Source organism: Ovis aries, chromosome 2, assembly GCF_016772045.2.
Source record: "Ovis aries strain OAR_USU_Benz2616 breed Rambouillet chromosome 2, ARS-UI_Ramb_v3.0, whole genome shotgun sequence".
Lineage (NCBI taxonomy): Eukaryota > Metazoa > Chordata > Mammalia > Artiodactyla > Bovidae > Ovis > Ovis aries.
The window spans coordinates 50525300-50540361 of NC_056055.1; positions in this window are offsets into that span (position 1 = coordinate 50525300).

Sequence of the window (15062 nt, forward strand, 5' to 3'; positions counted from 1 at the left end):
GGCCAGAGGTCCTGAAGTCATGCTGAAGCACAGCTAGAAAAGTACAGGATACTTCTGCATGAGCACGTGGATGTTCACACTGACAGCTGAAGAGCCAGGATTTATGGACCCGAACCTTGGGAATGGTCATGAGTGCCACCCCTTCTTGCTGTATCCACAACCCTAAGCTGGGTTGCATCCCTCCAGTTTCTCACATGGGTTTCTGCTCATCTACATATCCCCTGTCCTGGGGATTAGGTTTTTGTGAGACAGTTTGGGTCAAGCATTCTAAATGGGACTGTGACAAATGGGGGGATGGTGAAGTGCAGGCCGTGCTAAGAGGAGCTCTCACAAGACTAGCATCTTAATTAGTTCGGTGTGTAAGTATAAGCAGGACTCCTAAGGATTCAGGTGAGTTTTCTCTTTATTTGTGCCCAGGAGGCCAGGGGACCAAATACCTCAGAGGCTGGTGTTTGAGACCTGAAACCTCTCCAGTGGCAAAGGGAAACTGAGGCAGAAGCTGTGATTTGCCTCAGGTTCCACAACAAGTTGGAGGCAAGGTCAGGGTGGTAGCCTGGGGTCTGGCCTGGCTTGCTCCTCTCCCTGCCCCACCAGAGAGCCTCCTAGGGCTCCCTCTTCAAGCCTCAACAGACCAAGGCCAGCAGGAGTGCAGCATTCATGAAATGGGGGAATCTGTCATTATCCACAGAGGCCTAGAATTGTGGCCCTTTGGGAAGAGCTAAGTAATAAGGAAATTTCCTGGGCCAAGAAACAGACCAAGCAGATACTAGCCTGTGGGTGGGTGGGGATGCCACATGTTTTGGATCAAATACACATGTCATGAGATCTCTATAGGCCAGTGTTTGGCAAACCATGCAGGACCAGGCAGAGGAGCAAGCTCTGGCCTGGGAGGTAGAGGACTGGGGTGCCAGGTGTGGGTGCCCTCGGCTTCTGCCCATTCAGTATAAGTACCTACGCTATGCTGAGGGCTTTCACACACTTGTTCTCATTATATACCAGGGCTGGGTGCTCCTTGCTCCATCCCAAGTTTCCTATGGGCCCAGGGTGTGGGTATGTGCAATGGAGTACTCCTCAAAATCCCCCTCATCATATCCATGAGCTTCCCTGCCAGCTAGGGGTTGGCCATTTACTTTGAGATCAGGCAGCCCAGAGAATGTAACCACATGCATTCTAAATGTAGCCAGAATTTGAACTCAGATTTGACTCTTGATCTTTGCCTTTTAACCCCAGCACTCTGCTCTCAAGGAGAAAGCACCAGAAGGCCAAGCCTCTTCCTACTGTCCATTCTGTCTCTGAGATCATGCAACAGCATCCGTGACTCTTATGACTAGAGGCTGAGAGGGTCAGACACCAGGTCAGAGCTGTCCCTGAGGACCGCAAGACTGATGGGACTTCGGCAGCAGGGAGAAAATGCGTAGAGAAACCACTCAGGATCTGGGGCAGAAGCAAGGCCCTTTCTCCTCTCAGGCTGCCCTTGTCAACGATGCTGAGCAAGGTGTAGCAGGGGTGGATGAGGTCAGGTTGCCCCGTGCATATCCACAAACACTGGTGAGTCAGCCCAGTTGTAAGTCAATGTGCTGCCATGGTAGCTGTTATGACTAGAACGCCAAGCTGCAAGAAGGAATAGAGTGAGCGCAGGACTCTGGGCATCCAGAGAAGCGGACAGAGTATACTCCACCCAGGGTTCCACTGTCCGACTGCACAACTTGCCTTTACTCTGACCCTCGGCCCCATGTGGGACCTCTGCTGGACTCATACCCCACAGACAACCTGGCTATTCCCTCACTCCCACCAGGGGTGGCAACTACCCAGACCCCTGTCCAGCACCACAAAGGAGGAAGAAACCTCTGCAAACAGGAACTAGCAGGGAGCTGCCAGGGGCAGTCCTGAAGGGGGCTGAGCAGAGACTGCTGGAGCCTCCCTCCCAGAAGCTCAGGCTGCTTGTCGAAGCTGGGGAGTCTCACATAATACTAACAGGAGGAGGGAGACAGAGGGGTGTTAGAACTAGAACTAGTTGTGGGAGCCCAGGTGGCCATGTGGAGGGGGCTTCAGTTTGGTTTGATTCGTCATCTTGAAGTTGATATTCGACATGCAAGTTTCTGGAGCCTGGAGATCACTGAAGCCCCAGGTAAGGCTCTCCTGAGAAGCCCTGGGGTCCTGGTGGGTGTCTGACTGCACCCTCTGTTCTGTGGCAGGAGTTGGGGTGGTGGCAGCACAAAGGAGAAATATGGTTCACCAGGAATCCACAGGTGGGTGGGGCAGATCGTAGAAACCCCGTGCGACCAGGACTTGTGCCTCTGGATACGGTGAGCCATGGGGCAGATGCTCTCAGCCAAGGAAGGGTTGTGCCCAAGCTGGACAAGAGTGTTACTAAGTATCTTTCCAAGCGGTTTCTGCTTTTTGGGGGGACTTAATACTATACTTTTCACTTGTGACAGGTAAAGCCCTGAGCATAATTTGGAATGGAAAATTTGAGACTAAGGGAACCAAATTTCTCCACATAAGAGAGCAGTGAGAATTTCCAGTGTACTGAGAGTGTGGAGAGGAGGGAAGGACTCAGAAAGGAGTTATGAGACTCATCCACATGGCGATGGATAGACACAAAGGAGAAAGATGGCTGAAAAGGGCCTCCTGTGCAGGAATGATCAATGAACTTGAGCGCCAGTAATGTCTGGCAGCCAATTTTACCTTGTCTCTTGTTCTATGATGTCTCTTCAGCTTGCGCTAGTGGTGCTTTGGGGAATGAGAGAGATGCGGTACCTGGGACTGGAGCAGTCCAAAGTGTGATGGAGACATGGTGTGATCATCAACTTTATGTCCACTTGGGTGAGCCACAGTTCTTAGATCAAACATGTTGCTGTGTAGGTTAACAGCAGAGGTTAACACTTAAATCAATAGGTTTTGACTGAAGGAGATTATGCTTCATAGTGTGGGTGGACCTCATCTAATCATTTGAAGACCTTAAGAAGAAGATGGACCTCCCCCAAGAGGAGAGGGAATTCTGCCAGCAGACTACCTCCTGATTTAAACTAGAACTCATCCCTAGATCTTCAACCTGCCAGCCTACCTTTGCAGACAGTGGACTGCTAGTATCCACAATCATGTGAGCCAGTTCCTGAAAATAAACTTCTCTCTCTCTACAGCACCCCCACCACACATATATGTACACATATATGGTTTTATCTCTCCAGAGAACCCTGGCTATCATATATATATATATATATATATATATATATATATATATATATATAGTAAATAGATAACCAGCGGGGGCCAAGTAGAAGCTAATATGGAAGTTTGAAACCATAGGTGGCAGGCAAAGACAAGCATGTGTAAATCCCCCTCCCTGCATACAAAAATCTTGAGAAACATTCAGGAGGAGACCGAATTTCTTATCAAAGGCAGACTAACAGTGCCCAAGGCAGGTTCAGCCAAGGGGCAGCATGGGGGGACACAAATCTAGACATCCTAGGCTGGAAGGGATTGGGCCAGGCGCAGGAGCTCCTTATGCAGTCACTGGGAGGGTTGTAGTGGTGGACTCCAGGCTGACCTTCAGTATGAATCCTCAGGACCCTCAGACCTGATCCCCTAGATTACTATAGCCTCAGAGACACCAGCCAACTCTGCTTAAATAAAACAGCTGAGGATGGTGCCAATGCTGTCACCACTGTCACAGAAGGCCCCATGTATTAAAGAACTGGGGAACAGACAGGGTGCCCAGCTGCAGGGAGACTGTGAGTTATCCAACCTTGCCATTGGCTGGCCAGAGGAACAGTAGGCTGGGCAGGGCTTCCTCCCTCTGACTTCCAAAACTCACACAGGTGCACAGAATGCATGACACCCACTTCACACCCACAATTCTCACCACAAAAATGTGTGAAGAATGTGGCCTTAAGGTGTCCAGATCCTCCAACTAGAAGTAGCGGGGTGGAGACTCTTCAGGGCACTGTTCTAGGGACATGGAGGCCCTGGGACTGAATACACAAGAAGTGAGGCCCACACAGACGGTGCTATTCAAGAGCACATGGCACTCCAAGACTCTGCGAGTAAGCCGGGACTTACCACGCTTGCCTTCCTAGATGCAGGGCGCGACAGCACACAGCTGCTTGGAGCCAGAAAATGTGTGGAAGATGGAGAGCTGTAGAGGGAGACAGGGAATTTCACTCCAAATGCAGTTGAGATCATATCTTGGCTTTGTTCCCCACGAATGCACAGTTATTTGTATTTCAGCATGAAATTCTAGCTCTCAGGACCTGGTTAACAAAGGCAGCGAGAGGCATTCCCCCAGAGGCCAGCCAGATGGAAAGCCCAACGGAATCTCACTTTGAAGTGTTCTGTGTTATCTGACTCATTTGCAAAAGAAATGAGCTTTATGGGATGTTCAAATGTTTCCAGACATAACCAGTTGCCCCCAAGCAAGAATAAAGCTATAGTCTCTCCTTCACCTTGTACCCGTGCAGGCTAACGCTGATGTACACAGGCTGTTAGAATCAAAATATGTCTCCTCCTCAGCTCTGCAGGGGGTGGGTGGGAGGCAGAATCACAAGAAAATCACCTCAGATCGAATATGATGGATTTGCTTTTCCTCCACTTTGACAGTGGAATCAGAACGGCTATATGGCTGGTCTAATGAATTACACCCTCACTTGTCATTAGGATAATGCCAAATTAGTTGACTAGATATGCTGGGTCATACAGCCTTTAAAGCTCTGTGGTGTCTGGGGAAAAGCACAGACAGTTTTGAATTCAAATTTTCAGGTGTCTGACCCTAGAGAAGCAGCTACTGACCTCTGAACCTCAGTGTCCTTTCCTGTAAGATCAGCATAAAGTGCTAATGTCATAGCGTGGTTCTGAGGGTATTAAGGGGATTCAGAAACCACAAAGGGCTGCACACGCATCAGTATCTCTCCCTCTGCACACCTGGTGATCCTATTGCCCAGGTCACTTTGCCTTCCCTGAGTATAAGGAGTAATGTCCCTCCTGGTGCTTTGGCTCATGCTGTGCCCCCTTCTCTGAATGTCTTCTCCCACCTATCCTTGCCAACATCTGCTCTTATCCTATTTTGGGGGGTGGAGGCAGAGTGGACCATTGCCCTTTCTGATTAGGGAAGTGGAAAATGGTGCGGAGGTTTGGTTCTGTTCACTTCTCAGTAACGAGGCATCTCAAGGCACCCAGGAGATTAGAGCTGAAAGGGCCTCAGGGATCATGCAGTCCAAGTCCTCCCAGATGACACAGGACAGTGGAGGCCAAGAGAGGCCAAGGTGTGCACCCACCTGTGCCAGGCGTCTCAGCAGGGTGGGTGGAGGAGACCTGAGGCATCCAGGCCACTTGGCAGTGTCCAAATTGGCAAAGTTCTTGGGCCTCTTCTGTTCGCCTCATTGTATTAGTCACGATTCTCCAAGAAACAACCAAAAGCTCCTCTCCTCCCTTGTTCAGCCAAGGTGGCACAGGCACCTCTGTCACCCTTCCCCTAATTACTTGACCCCCGCCCCCAGCTTCCTGGCCTGCGGCTCCTCAACCCTCAGGTGAGGCCCAGACGCAGCGGGTATCAGGGAAATTGCAGTCTGGTGTGGTTGGTGCTGTGTGTGTCAACGTTAGTGTTCTCTGGGCCTGGTGGCTCTTGTTGGGTTTCACAGAGATCTCCCCAACTGCGCCCCTCCCGTTACAATCTCCAGGACAGGGTCAAGCCCATCTCTGACTGGTAGCTTACATCTCCAGCTGACTCCAGTTGTCTTCAGTCCTGAGCCCTGTGCTATCCAGTGGTCCAACACACTTATTATTGGGACATCAATCCTTTAAGGGGACTCTGGGGGCCAGGAAGCAACAGTTAGAACTGGACATGGAACAACAGACTGGTTCCAAATAGGAAAAGGAGTACGACAAGGCTGTATATTGTCACCCTGCTTATTTAACTTCTATGCAGAGTACATCATGAGAAACGCTGGACTAGAAGAAACACAAGCTGGAATCAAGATTGCCAGGAGAAATATCAATAACCTCAGATATGCAGATGACACCACCCTTATGGCAGAAAGTGAAGAGGAACTAAAAAGCCTCTTGATGAAAGTGAAAGAGGAGAGTGAAAAAGTTGACTTAAAGGTCAACATTCAGAAAACGAAGATCATGGCATCCGGTCCCATCACTTCATGGGAAATAGATGGGGAGACAGTAGAAACAGTGTCAGACTTTATTTTTTGGGGCTCCAAAATCACTACAGATAGTGACTGCAGCCATGAAGTTAAAAGACACTTACTCCTTGGAAGAAAAGTTATGACCAACCTAGATGACATATTCAAAAGCAGAGACATTACTTTGCCGACTAAGGTCCGTCTAGCCAAGGCTATGGTTTTTCCAGTGGTCATGTATGGATGTGAGAGTTGGACTGTGAAGAAGGCTGAGGGCCGAAGAATTGATGGTTTTGAACTGTGGTGTTGGAGAAGACTCTTGAGAGTCCCTTGGACTGCAAGGAGATCCAACCAGTCCATTCTGAAGGAGATCAGCCCTAGGATTTCTTTGGAAGGAATGATGCTAAAGCTGAAACTCCAGTACTTTGGCCACCTCATGCGAAGAGTTGACTCATTGGAAAAGACTCTGATGCTGGGAGGGATTGGGGGCAGGAGGAGAAAGGGACGACAGAGGATGAGATGGCTGGATGGCATCACTGACTCGGTGAATGTGAGTCTGGGTGAACTCCGGGAGTTGGTGATGGATAGGGAGGCCTGGCGTGCTGCGATTCATGGGGTCGCAAAGAGTCGGACATGACTGCACGACTGAACTGAACTGAACTGGGGGCAAAGTCTTATCAAGATGGCCCCGGGTAGTTTCCCCCATGTGGCCTGCAGCAGGTCCATGAGGAAACATGTGCATCTTTGCCTCTTTCTGTTGGCAGAAGTGAACTCTTTTCTATGCAGTCCTCTTTCTTTCTGCTCCCTCAGGTGGGCAGTATTGGCCTCACGGCTTTGCATCTTCCAGGAGTCAGTCATTCCCAGTTCACTGCCCTAGGCTCAAGGGTACACATACGGAGATGAGAGGAGATATTCCTAGGCTCCCAGGTGAGGGAAGGGTAAATACTTGCAAGAACTTTCTCAGAGAAATGTTCCCTCCCAGACTCTTCACTCTCAACCCTATTATATAGTTGAGGTGGATGCTGGGCTAAGGCAGCAAAACTAGGTTTCCAGATGCTTCCTTTGCAAGACCTGTAGAGGTGGTCTGTCTTCTCACTTTAGCATGTGGGGGTGTGTTTACTTGGCCGTGCCATGCAACATGTAGGGTATTTAGTTCCTCAACCGGGTATTGAACCCCTGCATCCCTGCATTGGAAGTAGAATCTGAACCACTAAACCACCAGGGAAGTCCAGGATGTGGGAGGTTTATTCCCAGGCTTTGAGGCTTCAGTCAAACTGAGAGGGAGTCCCTATTATAAAGGATTTATTTTAGCAATAAAATTCTAAATAGGAAAAAATATGGAAATTAAAGTATATTGCATACAAAGAAACAAAAAAATAAAAATATTACGTATTAAAGCTTAGAGTCAATATTGTCCTCAGAGAAAATTTTTACAGTATTTTTTTACAAAAACAATAAAACACGTGTACACCCATGGCGGATTCATGTTGATGTATGGCAAAACCAATACAATATTGTAAAGTAAAAAAACAAAAAATTTAAAACAACAATAAAAATTTGTCTCCATAAGCATTTAACTCAAGAAGATAGAAAAAAAAAAAAACCACAACAAAAATCTAAACAAAAACCTAGTAGACTGATTAATAAAACCGAGAACAGTCTAATTAGATCTCAAAACGTCTAATAGGGTCTTCCCTGGTGGCTCACGGGTGAAGAATCCGCTAGCCAGTGCAGGAGACATGGTTCAATCCCTGATCCGGGAAGGCCCCACATGCCAAGGAGCAACTAAGCCTGGGGGCCACAGCTATTGAACCTGCGCTTTAGAACTCATGCTCCACAACAAGAGAAGCCTGTGCCTAACAACTAGAGAGTAGCCGCCGCGCTCCACAGCTAGAGAGTAGCCCCCGCGCACCACAGCTAGAGAGTAGCCCCCGCGCACCACAGCTAGAGAGTAGCACCCCCCGCACCACAGCTAGAGAGTAGCCCCCGCCCCCCCGCACCACAGCTAGAGAGTAGCCCCTGCGCACCACAGCTAGAGAGTAGCCCCCGTGAACCACAGCTAGAGAGTAGCCCCCCGCACCACAGCTAGAGAGTAGCCCCCGCCCCCCGCACCACAGCTAGAGAGTAGCCCCCGCCCCCCGCACCACAGCTAGAGAGTAGCCCCCGCCCCCCGCACCACAGCTAGAGAGTAGCCCCCCGCACCACAGCTAGAGAGTAGCCCCCGCGCTCCACAGCTAGAGAGTAGCCCCCGCCCCCCCGCACCACAGCTAGAGAGTAGCCCCTGCGCACCACAGCTAGAGAGTAGCCCCGTGAACCACAGCTAGAGAGTAGCCCCCCGCACCACAGCTAGAGAGTAGCCCCCGCCCCCCGCACCACAGCTAGAGAGTAGCCCCCGCCCCCCGCACCACAGCTAGAGAGTAGCCCCCGCCCCCCGCACCACAGCTAGAGAGTAGCCCCCGCACCACAGCTAGAGAGTAGCCCCGCCCCCCGCACCACAGCTAGAGAGTAGCACCCCCGCACCACAGCTAGAGAGTAGCCCCCGCGCACCACAGCTAGAGAGTAGCCCCCCGTCCCCCGCACCACAGCTAGAGAGTAGCCCCCGCACACCGCAGCTAGAGAGTAGCCCCCGCGCACCGCAGCTAGAGAGTAGCCCCGCCCCCCGCACCACAGCTAGAGAGTAGCCCCGCCCCCCGCACCACAGCTAGAGAGTAGCCCCCGCACCACAGCTAGAGAGTAGCCCCCGCGCTCCACAGCTAGAGAGTAGCCCCCGCCCCCCCGCACCACAGCTAGAGAGTAGCCCCTGCGCACCACAGCTAGAGAGTAGCCCCCGTGAACCACAGCTAGAGAGTAGCCCCCCGCACCACAGCTAGAGAGTAGCCCCCGCCCCCCGCACCACAGCTAGAGAGTAGCCCCCGCCCCCCGCACCACAGCTAGAGAGTAGCCCCCGCCCCCCGCACCACAGCTAGAGAGTAGCCCCCCGCACCACAGCTAGAGAGTAGCCCCCGCCCCCCGCACCACAGCTAGAGAGTAGCACCCCCCGCACCACAGCTAGAGAGTAGCCCCCGCGCACCACAGCTAGAGAGTAGCCCCCGTCCCCCGCACCACAGCTAGAGAGTAGCCCCCGCACACCGCAGCTAGAGAGTAGCCCCCGCGCACCGCAGCTAGAGAGTAGCCCCCATGAACCACAGCTAGAGAGTAGCCCCCGCGCACCACAGCTGGAGAGTAGCCCCCGCCCCCCGCACCACAGCTAGAGAGTAGCCCCCGCACCACAGCTAGAGAGTAGCCCCCGCACCACAGCTAGAGAGTAGCCCCGCCCCCCGCACCACAGCTAGAGAGTAGCCCCCGCCCCCCGCACCACAGCTAGAGAGTAGCCCCCGCCCCCCGCACCACAGCTAGAGAGTAGCCCCCGCGTTCAACAGCTAGAGTAATGCCCACCCAGCCATGAAGACCAAGCACAGCCCAAAATAAATACAGAAAATTGTTTTTTTTTTAAAGTAATAAATTATACAACTGCAACAAAATGTAATAAAGGTGAACAGGGTAAAAACAAAAATGCAGCATCACAATGGAGAGGAGGGACAAAACCAAAAATATGGGTGAGATTTTACAGTTATAAGAGGCTGCTATGTATATCTCCCTGCTAAATATCTTTAAAACTTTGAGAAATGGATAATCTTGTGATATTGGCAGATTAACTAAAGGAAATTGGCAAAATTAACTAAAGAAAGAAAATGAGAAACTAGGGAAGAAAACACAATTATTGAAGTCTGATTACCAAATAAGGCTGAGTTCACACTGTCTTATGAGCAAATTTCTCTAAATCTTCAAGAAACAAATAATTCTCATGCTATTTAAACAGTTCCAGACCAAAGAAAAATATGGAAATCTTCCCAACTCTTTCTATAAACCCAGCATAGCACCGAATCCCAGCTCAACAGAAATGTCATAATACAGCATGCTTGCCTATAGATTTTTAAAATCCCAAATAAAGAAACAGCAAGTAAAATGCAAAAGTATGTTAAAATAATAATATGCCAAGCCAAATAAAGTTTATTTCAAGAAGGCAAGAATGGCTTAATTTAAATCTGTTGATGTAATCTATTACACTAATAGGTCAAATGAGAAATACCGCATGATTATCTTGAAAATGCAACAAAAGAACACAATGAATCTTTATTCCAAATTTTACATACTCGTAGTAAACTTGGAATAGAAAGATATTTCCTTAACTGAAATGAATATCTATCTTCTACCAAGAGCCAACTTCACACCCAAAGTGAAATGCCTCATTGTGGGCAAGAACAAGATGAGAATGCCTGCGATTACCACCCTAATTTAACTGAGGACAGCTGATTGATTCTTAAACAAAGAGTATGAATAGCACAAAAAAGAATCAAAGATATTATTTGCATTTGATATAATTTTCTAGCTTGAAAATCCAAAGCATCAACTAAAAAGTGATCCTAGAATGAATGAGACTATTCAAGAAAGTGGTCAGCTACCTCCTTTTAAAAAAATTCATTTGCAATAAACACAGGAGAAAATCCAGAGGATAAAAAGAGCCCACTCACAATAGTAGCAAAAATATGAATGACCTAGAAGTTATCATAATAAGAGATGTACAAGACAAAAGGTGCACATGACAAAAGATGTAATATTTTACTGGGAGATGCAAGACAACTCCTTCAACCCCTATTGCCACACAGGCTGAATACTTCATTACTCCACTATAATATAGCCCCCTGGTGTTGTGCAATGTGATAGTCTTTGGTATATCATATTCCTGAGTAGAAGGTTTAGTAATATAAAGGAATCCATTTCCCCCAAATGTGTAAACTTAATAAAATACCAGTTGAAATCCAGTACAATATTTGAGAACTTGGCAAAATGATTTTGAATTTCACAAATGTGCAAGGATAACCAAAAACATTTTGAAAATAAATAGTAGATGAGAAGACTAATATTACCAGGCACTAAAACTTAATATAAACTTGCAATAAGGAAAACATGGAGACACTGGTTAAAAACAAAAACAAGAGCAACAAAACATTTGGTATATTCAGCTCAAAGGAACAGAATGGAGTCCATAAATAGATACAAGTTTAGATGCAAAGTTAGTATATGATAAAGGTAAATTTTTGAACATGTATATTGGGTTTTCAGGAAAATGGACTACATTATAAGTGATGTCAGGACTGTTAGCTAACCATTTTGAAAAAAAAAAATCCTTTTTGAGAAAAATAGCATAAACCAAAATGTGTTCATTTGTTGACAAGGTCTAAATGGAAGACATGAAATTACAAGAAAATATGGCTGGATGATGTATATTTTCCTCAGGTAGTTTAGGACTTTAAGATAATATCTTTATATTTTTAGGGATGGACAAATCATCATTTTTGCTGCATGTTAAGAAAAATTCTACAAAACTCCTAAATATTCCTAATTTATAATTTTTCAAACAAGTGGAGCAAAAGTCCCACTGAAGCTCTCATGAAAGAGCAGTTTATAAGCAAAAACACAACTTTGTTTTAAAGGGTCGTACAGAACTCCTTAAAAAATTGGCTTTATTAAAGAATAATTTGCATAAATAAAACTTAGCAATTTTACTTCTATAATGAGTTTAACTTTTAAAAATTTATACAATTTTAAAGGTTACTTTCAACTTACCATTACTACCAAATATTGAATGTATTTCCTGTTTTACAATACGTCCTTGAGCCTAGTGCCTCCCACTTCTTCACTTTTATGTTGCCCCTCCCACTCCGCTGGTAACCACTACTTTGTTCTCCATATCTGTGTTTCTGCTTCTTTTTTGTTATATTCACTAGTTTGTTGTATTTTTCAGACTCCATATATGTGATATCATAAAGTATTTGCCTTTCTCTGACTTACTTCACTTAACATAATGCCCTCCAAGTTCATCCAAGTTCAGTGAGTTTTTAACTGAAATTTTATTGAGATAAATATAGATTCACATGTAATTGTAAGAAATACTACAGAGAGATCCCATGTACCCTTTCCCCAGTTTCCTCCAGTGATAACATTTTTTCATACTACAATTAATATCACAAACTGAATACTGATGTTGATAACATCCTTGGTTCTTATACAAATTTGCCCAGTTTTACTCGTACTCATTTGTATACTTAGTTCTATACAATATTATCCCATGTGTAGATTGCTGTATCCACCACCACAGTCAAGATACTGAGCAGTTCCATCACCACAAAGATCCTTCAATTTGCCATTTTATAACTACACGTATCCATCCCCTCCATGCACACACAATATAATAAACTTTGGCAAATATATACAGTCCTGTAATCATCTCTACCAGTAGTCACATATAGTTGTGAGAGTTAAACCATAAAGAAGACTGAGTGCCAAGGAATTGATACTTTTGAACTGTGGTGTTGGAGAAGACTCTTGAGAGTCCCTTGGACTGCTAGGAGGTCAAACCTGTCAATCCTAAAGGAGATCAACCCTAAATATTCATTAGAAGGACCGATGCTGAAGCTCCAATACTTTGGCCATCTGATATGAAGAACTGACTTATTGGGAAAGACCTGATGCTGGGAAAGATTGAAGGCAGGAGAAGGGGATGACAGAGGTCAAGCTAGTTGGATGGCATCACCAACTCAATGGATGTGAGTTTGAGCAAGCTCTGGGAGATGGTGAAGGATAGGGAAGCCTGGCGTGCTGTAGTCCATGGGGTCACAAAGAGTCAGACATGACTGAGTGACTGAACAACAAACCAACAATTATGATAAAAAAACATTTCCATCATCCCCCAAAGTTCTCTCATGCCTCTTTGCAGTCCATTCCCTCCCTTCATTCCTCACCCTAGGCAACCACTGATCTGTTTTCTATTATAGTTTTACCTTTTCTAGAATATCATACAAATGTAAGCGACATCATGTTTTTAAAATTTATCCATGTTATTTCAAGTAGCTGTAGTTAATTCCTTTATTGCTGAGTATTATATTCCTTTGCATTGAATGGATATATCTCATTATATTTATTCCTTCATCAGTCAGTTGGGTTGTTTCCAGTTCTTTATTATGAACAAAGCTATGAATATTCAAGTCTTCATGTGAGTATGTTTTCATTTCTCCTGGGTGGATGCCTAGGAGCGTGATTTCTGGATCGTATGGTAAGCATATGTTTCATTTTGGATAGTTTCTAAAGCTACAGCTTCAAATTCACTGATTTCTCCTTCTTCAAAGTCTAACCTGGTATTAATGACATCCTGTGTGTTTTCATTCCAGACATTATATTTCTCAATTCTGGAAATTTCATTTGGATATGAAACTATTAAAGCTTCCATTTTTCTCTTCATCTTGGTCACATTTCCCCCTACTTTCTCAAATATATGGATCATAATAGCTATTTTAATGTTCTTTGCTAAATCCACCATCTCTATCACTTCTTGATTTGTTCATAAAGATTACTTTCCCATCTGGTTATAGAACGTATTTTCCTACTTCTTTGCCTGCTTGGAAATTTTTTTTATTGGATGCTGGACATGACCAGTGTCACATTGTTGGTTGCTGGATTTTGTTGTATTCCTTTAAATACCATTGGATTTTGTTCCAGAGCCCAAATTAGTTGGATCTTTTCAAGGCTTGAAGAACAGCCATTAGTCTAGGGTTAATTTGGCCTCCCTATCAAGAAACAGCCTTCTTAGGACCCTACTTGAAGGTCTTTCTACTCTGGTTGATAGGAACATAAAGAATTCCTAGTACCACACGAACTCCAGGAACACTTCTGCCTTACCTTGTCTGAAAGCAGACGTCTTTGCTTAGCACTTCAAATATAACATTAAAGGAAGAAATTGTAAAGGAAAAGAGTGGTGGGTTTGACAACAGAAAAATTTAAAGCCTCTCTCTTTGTTTTTCTCTTAAATTCACTTCAATTCAGCTGCTGTTTCTCATTGATTTGCATGCCAGTTGATGGAGAACATCAAAGGGCCCTGGCTCTGGAGGCAGCTCCACCTATCACTCAGCAACCAGAGGGGAAAATTCTCCTCTCTGGGCCTCAGTCTTCTGATATGGAAAAGAAGGGGCTAGACAAAGTGTTTCCTGAGACCCTTTTAGCCTCAACACCCTACACCATGGCCAAGTAGGACCAGTTTCTTGGTCATCTCTTTGCCTCTGTGATCACAGACTCTAGGGATCCCACCTCTACTCCAAAGCAGCCTCCTTATTCCTATTTCCCTTTTTAAATATAATTTAGTTTTTATTTGATTTATGGACTCAGTCCCAGTCACTGAACTTCATTTGGCTTGGACGGCTTATTGATTTTCAATAACAGTGGAGCAGAAGAATAAAGAGATGACAGCAGCACTTGGCTGCAGACCCAGGGCCCGCCGGGAAAGGCAGGAATTAATCATCTCCGGGGTGATCACTCAGACTGTCCCTGGCAGGACGGCGACCCAAGACGCTCAGCCCACCTGGGACGGCCCAACAAACCACACAAAGATTGTCTGCCTTGGATAACATGAGCTCACCAGACTGCGCTGCCTGGGTTCTAATTCCAGCATCATCTGATGTAAGTCAGTCACCCAGGCAGCTTCCTCACCTCTAAACAGAGGGCTTTGACAGAGTTCCCAAGGCTAGCTAAAGGGAAGCAGGACCATTTGGATCAACAAGGAGGATGTTATCATGCATAAAGGTGCCAACATTAAATAAATGGATGCAAAGATAGATGATCAAAGGTGAAGAGGATGCAGAGGAGCCAAGTACGCACACTGATGTCAGTGTGGCGTTTCCTGGCTGCTTGCAACAGCTGCAAACAGCAAGGCTGATCTCTTTTTACTTCCCTAAAGATATGTACCAAGCTTTCTTTTGCCTCTGGATCTTTGCATACGCTGTTGTCTGCACAGCGTTCCAGGTTTCTCTTTGCCTGGCCAAATCCTACTTCTCCTTTAGGGCTACC